Source organism: Budorcas taxicolor, chromosome 5 (assembly GCF_023091745.1).
Source record: "Budorcas taxicolor isolate Tak-1 chromosome 5, Takin1.1, whole genome shotgun sequence".
NCBI lineage: Eukaryota > Metazoa > Chordata > Mammalia > Artiodactyla > Bovidae > Budorcas > Budorcas taxicolor.
This window is the reverse complement of record NC_068914.1, coordinates 73395316-73404476: the sequence shown is the minus strand read 5'-3', so window position 1 is coordinate 73404476 and position 9161 is coordinate 73395316. Positions and strand designations below refer to the sequence as shown.

The following is a 9161-nucleotide window of genomic DNA, read 5'->3' as shown; positions in this document are numbered from 1 at the left end:
GGACGGCTGGGAAGCGAGAAGGGGAAGCAGGATGGGTGGGGGGGCGGTCAGGTATATATATATTTTTTTTCTTCCTTTCCCCCCTTCCACGGCCCCCACTTTTCCCTCCCCCCCCCTCGTTTTTTTTCCCTCCTTCTGCTACTTGGATTTTTTTAGCTGCTGCGTCACGAGCATAATTTATGCAAAGAGCTTTGCCGCATGCTGCACCGCGCGCGCCAGCCGCCGGGGGCGGCGGGCTGGGCGGGCCGGCAGGGAAGGGAGGGGATCTGGGGAACCGAGAACGAGCGACGGTGGGGGCATCCTAGCCCCTTGCCACCCTCGCTCCCAAAGACCCCACAGGCTAGCTCCCCGGACTGGAGTGGAAAGTCGATGTGGCGGGTCACGCAGCCCCGCTCCGAGGAGCATCCCGAGGTCGTTTCATTTTGGAAGGTGCGAGAGTGGGGAGCACAGAAGTCCAAACTGGGGACCCTATGCCACATTCCCGTCAGCCTAGGGTTGGGGCGGTAACTCCCAGCGGCCGCCCTGTCCTCTCTAGCTTGGTCAGTTGCCCTGCTCAACACTGAAAGTCAAGTTCGTGTCCATTCCCAAGTCCCAGGCCGGGCCCCCACTGTGAGAAAAGGGAGGGAACTCAGCCAGACCAAAACCACCGCCCGACCAACCTCCGGAGCAACTGTGGCGGAGCTCCATCTCACCCGGGGGGAGCAGGGTGGGGAGGTGGGAGGCGTGGGGGGCCTGGACCCGAAAGCCCCCATATAGCAGCCGTCTAGAGACTACCTTGCCTGCTTTCTTGACCAAGTAGATGAGGAAATGTAAAAAATAGACAAAGTTCTGTGGCATAGAGCAAAAAAAAAAAAAACACACACAAAAAACCCAACGTTCTGCTTTGGTGGTGGTGATGTCGGGAAGGGTTTGGTTTAAGAGGCACCTGAAGGGGGGGAAAGGGGAAGGGATAGAAAGAGGCACAGTTTGAGGCTGAGGGAAAACGGAGGAGACGTCTTTGGCAAATAAAAGAGGAAGGAGTTGGAAGAACAAAGGGGAAGAGAAAGAATGAGGGAAGAAGAATTGGAGAGGAGGGAGGCTCTGTAAATGCAGCGACTGTGGGTCCCAGCTTTGAGACCTAGAGACAGCCTGACGTCAGCCTGGGCTGCTTGCCCTCTGGCCCACCATCTACTGCCCGCTCCCCCCGACCCCGACCCCCAGATTTGGTGGCTTATCTTTTGATGAGGTAAGCATAGACGAGTTAGAGGTAATGTGAGGAGAATGGAAGTGGGGCCCTCAGCCCACCGGAGACTGTTCACCCCTCCACAGGAGGACACTGAAAGGCAGGGGAAAGGAGGAGAGGGGAGCAGCACCAGGTGGTAGACCATCTCGACACACTTTTCCAGAACCTTACCTGCACTTGGCAGATCTATGAGTAATCCGTGGATTCCAAGTTAGGATATTTAGGGTTTAGCCCCTACCCTTCCACTCACAGTTCAGGCAGGTGATTTAACTTCATTACTTACTTTTCTGTTATCATTACTTCACGGGGTCAAGAAGTTTAACTGTGTGAGCTTGTATGTGAAAGAACCTTGAAAAATTCTAACTGATATACAATTGTAGTTTTAACTGGCCTTGTAAAACTGATACATGACAGTATTACAGTTCTTGGAGGTTTTCTTTGATCTTTTGTCCCTATGGTCCCTCCTCTTAGGCTGTAAATTTCTTGAGAGCACAGATGGTGACAACTCATTTTTGTCTTTCCCACTGCTGTTTATGTGAAGAGGCTCAGTATTGCTATTGAATGTAGTCAGATGAAGACAAAAACTATGTGACATGTTTTGGTGCCACACACAGATAAATCAAATGCATGATATCAGGGACAGTATGAAGAAAGAAATGGATGTGATCAAAGGGATTCAGGGAGACATACATGAGAATGGTAACTGTGGTTTTCTTTGGAAAAAGGAAGCCTTAAACTTATATTGTATACTCTTCTGCCTAAATTTTTGATGCTGAACATATATTACTTTTTTGTTGGTCTAAATTTTTTATTTATCAGTTATAACATGCACACAGTAAAGTACACAAACCTTAAATGAGCATATTGAATTATTTATACATAAAATATTTATTTTTATCTACACATTACATTATTTACACATTATTTTCATATAAGAGATTATGTTATTTACATATAATATTTTTTATAGCAATTGGGGCTTCCCTGGTAGCTCAAATGATAATGAATCTGCCTGCAATGAGGGAACCCTGGGCATAATTATAATAATTACATTTTACTATATATCACACATATGTATTTTATAAACATATATAAAATCAACACCCACAATATGATGTAGAGCATTTCCAACAACTGAGAAGACTCCTCTGTGTTGATAGGTAAACTTCCAATTATCACTATAGATTAATTTTACTGGTTCTTGAACTCCATCTAAATGGAGTCAGACAGTATGTGTATTCTTTTGTGTCTGGTTTCTGTTACTCAACATATGTTTTTGAGAGTCACCCATGTTGTTGTGTTTAACAGTATTACTTGTTCTTTTATACTGCTGTTTACATTCCATTGTATAAGTATACCACAGTTTATCCATTCTACTATTGATGGGCATTTGAGTAATTTCTCTTTTTGTCTTTTATGCATAGAAGCTGCTCTAAACATGCTTGTATAAGTTTCTTTATGAATACAGGCACTTATTTTTCCTAGATGAATATTGAGAAGTGGAATTGCTAGGTTTAGGGTATATGTTCAACTTTTTATTGGGTTGGCCAATAAAAACCTTTGGGTTTGGGTTTTCCATAACATCTTAGAGAAACTTGAATGAACTTTTTGGCTAACCCCATAGATTCTGGTCCCCTCGTGGCTCAGACATTAAAGAGTCTGCCAGAAATGCAAGAGACCTGGGTTTGATCCCTGGGCTGGGAAGATCCCCTGGAGAAGGAAATGACTATCCATTCCAGTATTCTTGCCTTGAGAAATTCCATGGACAGAGGAGTCTCGCAGGCTACAGTCCATGGGGTCACAAAGAATAGATACAACTGAGCCACTAACACTTTCAACACAGATACAGCTAAATACTTTCCCAAAATGTCTGAACCAATTTATATCCTTACTAGTAATGTATGAGAGTTCTAGTTGTTTCATCCTCACTGATGCTTGAAATAGTCTTTTTTTGAAATATTGCAATATATGATTTTTGGACTAAGTATACATTTTATAGTCAGAGAAAAAGCCAACAATACAAATATTTCCATGAGTAAGTAGGGAGAAGCTGTCACCAGTGACATGCTGCGCCAAAGAAAACTCATCAATAGTATCCTCAGCCCAGGACATTTTTTTTTCCTCCTTTGCTCCCACTTCCAGTGCCTCTGAGCCTACATTTATTCAAAAAATATTATTGTCTACTAGATTGGATGCTGAGTGTCCAGTGGAAAACAAAACAGCTTTCTTGAAATTTATAGTCTTCTGGGGAAACACATGTTAAACAAAAAAAAAAGAGCACGCAAATATATCATTACATGTGACAGTGAAGGAAACTAGAAGGTGATATGAGAAAGAATCACACTGGGGGGCAGGGAAGGCCTCCCTAAGGAAGTCACATATAAGGCGAAGTTTAAAAGATGGAATAAGGACTTTCCTGATTTTCCAGTGGCTAAGACTGCACTCCCATTGCAGGGAGCCTGAGTTCAATTCCTGGTCAGGGAACTAGGTCCTACATGCCACAACTAAAGATTCTACATGCTGCAACTTAGACTCGGTGCAGTCAAATAAATAAAGAAAGAAAAATAAATACTTTTAAAAAGTGGAATAGGCAGGAGACCAAAGGAACAGCAGAGGTGATAAGACAGGAAAGCACCTGGTGTTCAAGAAACGAGCACAGCAAGTGATGGGAAGAACTTCACAAAATAAACTTGGAAAGATAGGCAGGGCCCGAATCAGGAAAGCCTGGCCATATGTACCTCTGCTGCTGCTGCTAAGTCGCTTCAGTCGTGTCTGACTCTGTGCGACCCCAGAGACGGCAGCCCACCAGGCTCCCCCGTCCCTGGGATTCTCCAGGCAAGAACACTGGAGTGGGTTGCCATTTCCTTCTCCAATGCATGAAAGTGAAAAGTGAAAGTGAAGTCACCCAGTCGTGTCTGACTGCTAGCGACCCCATGGACTTCAGCCTTCCAGGCTCCTCGGTCCATGGGATTTTCCAGGCAAGAGTACTGGAGTGGGGTGCCATTGCCTTCTCCAATATGTACCTTTAATCTTCGCATTCAGCTGGAGCTGTTCTTTCCTTGCAAACTCGCCTCAGGATTTACCCCCTCTAAGTAGCCTTCTTGAATAATACTGAATTGTTCAAATTAATATTATTATTTTAATTATATCATTGTTTCAAAAACCTCATAATCTGTAGTAAATAGCCCTTTCTTTCTGTTTCCTGAGAATATATTGGTTTACGCAACAGATGTAGGACAGGGCTTTGTGTTTCCTCTTTTACCTGAGTCTCCTCCAAGCATCAGGGATGCTCTGTTGACATTAAGGGCCTTCCTTGGCCCTGCACTCTGTTCCTAGAAAGCTCTTGGGATCTAAGTAGATAACCCCTAGAACCCTGTTTTTCCCAGCTTGAGGACTGACTCAGTTTCAGATCTTCAAAAGTTGCCCTGGAGCAACCAAATTTCCCCAGGATCCACATACACTTTCCCAGACACCTTCCTTAACTGCCAAGTTAATCTTGCCCTCCTCCTGCCAATCACCAGGTTAAAGGCATCTTTGCTGTTGCTAAGAGAAGGAGGCTTGGGCAGGTGGGAGTGAGTTGAAGGATGATACAGCAGGGAGTCAGGCTGGTCAGCAGGGGAAAAAATCTTTCAGCTGTGAGGGAAGACAGCAATGCAAATACATTTTTCAAGTGCTTCTGGGCCAGGTTCCACCCCCCACTGTGTTTACCTGCTTGCTCTCTGAAAGCTTTTAGGACTTTCTTTTTAAAAAATCTCTGTCTTAAATTTTACATCATGGCTTGTAGTTGGCCAGCTTTCATAAAACAAGGAAGCTATTGTTCACCTTGACTAGTTATATTGAAGTCCTTGTGAAGGGAAAAAGAGAAGATCCCTAAGTGCCGGTAACAATGTGGGGCTATTTAAAGGTAAGAAGTCAGAGTTCTGGAATACTTGCTTGGCAAGGAGTGTGGTTGGGCATGCTCCATTTTTTATAGACTTCCCACACTGAAATGCATATATTTTATCTATTTACTTTAATTTTAGCAATGATGTAAAATTATTGCTGGGCTGCTGTCACTCTGACAGATCACCTTACCAGCTCAAAGGGTAAATATGGATTTTTTCCCCCATAATTTTTGTACAGTAACAAGGTGAGGAACATTTTAGCTCATAAATTATTCACCAAACCTCACAGGCATAATAGGCTGTGTGCATATTCATCAGGTTATCATCCATTATTCATAAGAAGTTCACTTCGACTGTTAGAAGAAAATGAGGTTGTTGATTGAAATGCTGAAGAAACGTGGGCTTTTGTTCCCCCCTTCTTTCTCCCATCTAAGTCTGGAAGTTCCCATCAAAAAAATCATATCATAGGGGAAAAATTTTATTCCTGACATGCAGATGTGTAAATAAGAGGAAAAGAAAACTTGGAGTAGGAAATAAGCTGGCAGAATCAACCATCATTCATTTAACTTGGCTAAAGGCCTCTGACTCCTGCTTCCACAGAAATTGTGTCCAGGAAGTGTCCAAAAAGAGTCCCCTTTCTTGCAACAAAGGAGCAGCTTTAGCAAATCTGATAGATTTTTTTTTAGACTTCATACATATAGATTGCATTCTGCAGCCCAAGAAGTGTTACCATTTATGTTATTATTTGACCTTCATACCATGTCTGTGAGGTAGGAATAATTTCAAGATGAGACAACTCAGGCTCAGAGAGGTTAAGTGATTTGTCTAAAGCCAAACAGCTGGTGAGCAGAGCAGGACTGGGATCTACGTTTTCTTCCATAATCCATGTTCTTTATACTCTGTCTTCCTAAATCCTCTGGAATAATGAAACCTACCACTCCCAGAGGCATTTCACATTGTTTTCCAAGAACCACTGATTTTATTATTTTCTCTTTTTAGTATCTTTATTATTTCTGTGAAATTCAGAAGCAATACAGGCTTGAAGGCATCAAATACCCTAAAGTTCTATAGAATAAAGAATAACAAATGGACAGGCAGTTAACTGCCATGATTGCCAAACTCCTCTGCCACAGGATCCAGGAGGAGATATTATAATTCAGCCAGATCTACAGATATGGGTTCAGATCTGATCACGGTCACTGACTAGCTGTTTCACTGGGGCAAGATAGCCTCTTTAGGCTGTAGTTTCTCATTTGTAAAATGGGGATTACACTTCTAGAGTTTTTTTTTTTTAAGAGTTTTTTAAGAATTAAATGAGATGATGTATATGAAACCCAAGTGTCAGCACTTTCCTCTATTTTAAAGGCTCCTTCTCTCTAGCACAGCTGGCCATCCACTATCCATGGGTATTGCATCAGAGGATTCAATTTACCAAGGATTGAAAATATCTGGAAAATAAATTCCAGAAAGTCCCCAAAACCAAAAGGTGAATTTGCTGCAAATCAAACTTTGTACATAGTATCTACAACTACATAGTATTTAAAACTGTGCAACTTACATAGCATTTACATTGTATGGAGAAAGAAATGGCAACCAGCTCCAGTATTCTTGCCTGGAAAATCCATGGATGGAGGAGCCTGGTGGGCTACAGTCTATAGGGTCAAAAAGAGTCAGACGAACATGACTGAGTGACAGAACTGAGGTATTATAAGTAATCTAGAGATGATTTCAAGTTATACAGGCGAATGTGCAGAGGTTTTAGGCAAATACCATTTTATATAAGGGATCTGAGCAGTCTTGGATTTTGGTATCTGTGAAGGGGGTGTGGATCCTATAACAAAATACCCCGTGGGATCTGTATATTTATTTGGGGAAATGGAATGGAAGGCAAGGCTTGTCGTTTGCCTGTGCCCCCAAGTCTTTCGCTTGGTCCTCTGTTTCCATCTGTCCTGCGTCACTCACCTGGCTGCTAGTTGCCTGGTGTGGTTCCTCTGGATGAAATGCAGCTGTAGTCACAGTGGGGCACCGCTGTGAGTTCTCCCCAGCATGACTGAATATGGTTGCTCTTTTTTTAAAGAAAAGTATTTATTTGGCTGTGTCAGATCTTAGTTGCAGCACGAGGGATCTTTAGTTGGGGGATGTGGGATCTAGTTCCCTGACCAGGGATCGAACCTGGGCCCCCTGCATTAGGAGTGCAGAGTCTTAGCCACTGGATCACCAGGGAAGTCCCTCAAGGTTGTTCTTTATTGAAGAGTTGGGAAAAAAGCTAAAGAGAATTCCAATGAATAAAAGCATTAAATGTTTTATTTTAACTTTCTGTGTAATTCAAATGAAAACCAGATAAGAAGTTCAGTTTTTATGAGCGGGTCAGATTTTGCATGCCTGGACCCCAAACCCTAATCTGACTCCCTGTCCTCAGGCCAGTTTTCCTCCCTAGAACTCCTCCTTCAAACTTCCATTCCTTTCTGGGAGGGCCCAAGCCCTTCCTCCCTCTGCTTCCTCACTTTTACTCAGAAGTGTGTGCGTGCGCAGTCGCTTAGTGGTGTCCAACTCTGTTCGACCCCATGGACAGTAGCCCGTCGGGCTCCTCTGTTCATGGGATTTCCTAAACAAGAATACTGGAGTGGGTTGTCATTTCCTCCTCCAGGGGATCTTCCCAACCCAGGGATCGAACCCGAGTCTCCTGCGTTACAGGTGGATTCTTTACCACTAGCACCACCTGGGAGCCCCTATTCAGAAATACATTTCCCTAAATGAGGGTGAGGGATGGAGTGGGCGCTATGAGCTTTAGCACACAATCCACCCAGAAAATTTATCCAAGGAAGGTTGGCACCCCAAGTCCAGACCCCTTCCAGTCTCTTGGGCAGATGGAGATGGAGATGAGGCTCTATTTTTTCTGAGTACCCTTTGGAAAATAACTTTTGGAGCACACACACACAACACACACACACCTTGAAGAATAAAATGAAAGCTTAACCCTCAAACCAGCAAATGTCATGTGGTAGAATCACCCTACTACGCTGTATTTTTAATAAACACTAAGTGATTCTCATACAAGTGGTTTGGGATTTCACAGGGATAAAAATTGCTCAGAACCCCAAAAGAAAAGAAGCTGTCCCAGGATTTACTAGGCTCCCCAGCTACAGTGGAGTTAAGCCTTGACATTATTATGCAGAGCAGTGTTACTGCCTCTCCTACAAAGGCTCGCCAGCAATAAGAAAAGAGGATCCATTCCTGAGTCATGTATCTTGTAATCTTTGTTCCCTTAGTTAGTTACACAAAGACCAGCCAAAGCTTTGAAAAGGTTGCTTCAGAGCCTGACTGGATTCTTCCACCCTCCCTCTCTGGGCTGAGAAATAGGAGGTGTTTTGTTTTCTGTTAATAGAAATGAAGAGTCCAACACAGAGTAGATGTTCAATAAAGGTACATTAAAAAGCTCTAATCAGGGACTTCCCGGTGGCACAGAGGATAAGAATCCGCCTGAAGGTGCAGGGGAAACTGGTTCGATCTCTGGTCCAGGAAGATTCCACCTGTTCTGGAGCAGCTAGGCCTTTGCACCACAACTGCTGAGCCCACATTCTAGAGCCCATGTGCCGCAGCTACTGAAGCCTGCATGCCTGGAGCCTGTGCTCAACAACAAGAGAAGCTTCTGCGATGAGAAGCCCACACATCACAAGAAAGAGCAGCACCTGCTTGCTGCAACTAGAGAAAGCCTGAGCAAAAGCAATGAAGTCCCAGCATAGCGCAGAAGAGCTCTAGTCAGCCTAATTTACTGGGACTAGGAGAACCTTCGGGGCTTCCCTGGTGGCTCAGTGGTAAACCCACCTGCAACGCAGGAGCCAAAAGAGACTCTGGTTCGATCCCTGGGTTAGGAACATTCCCTGGAGGAGGGCACGACAACCCACTCCAGTAATCTTGCCTGGTCGCTTACAATCCATAGGTTCACAGAGTCAGACACAACTGAAGTGACTTAACACACACACAGGAGAAACTTCAGGAAGAGGTGCGTCAATCTCTGAACCCTCGGAGGGCAGTTTACCCATCTCTACTGTAGT

General features: G+C 43.9%; 1 non-coding gene across 1 annotated transcript; it reads right to left on the bottom strand.

Moving 5' to 3' along the window:
• Positions 1-7257: 7257 nt before the first annotated feature.
• TRNAR-CCU (transfer RNA arginine (anticodon CCU)) lies at positions 7258-7330 on the bottom strand. The gene has a single exon. It is a non-coding gene; the product is annotated as a tRNA-Arg (tRNA).
• Positions 7331-9161: the final 1831 nt, after the last annotated feature.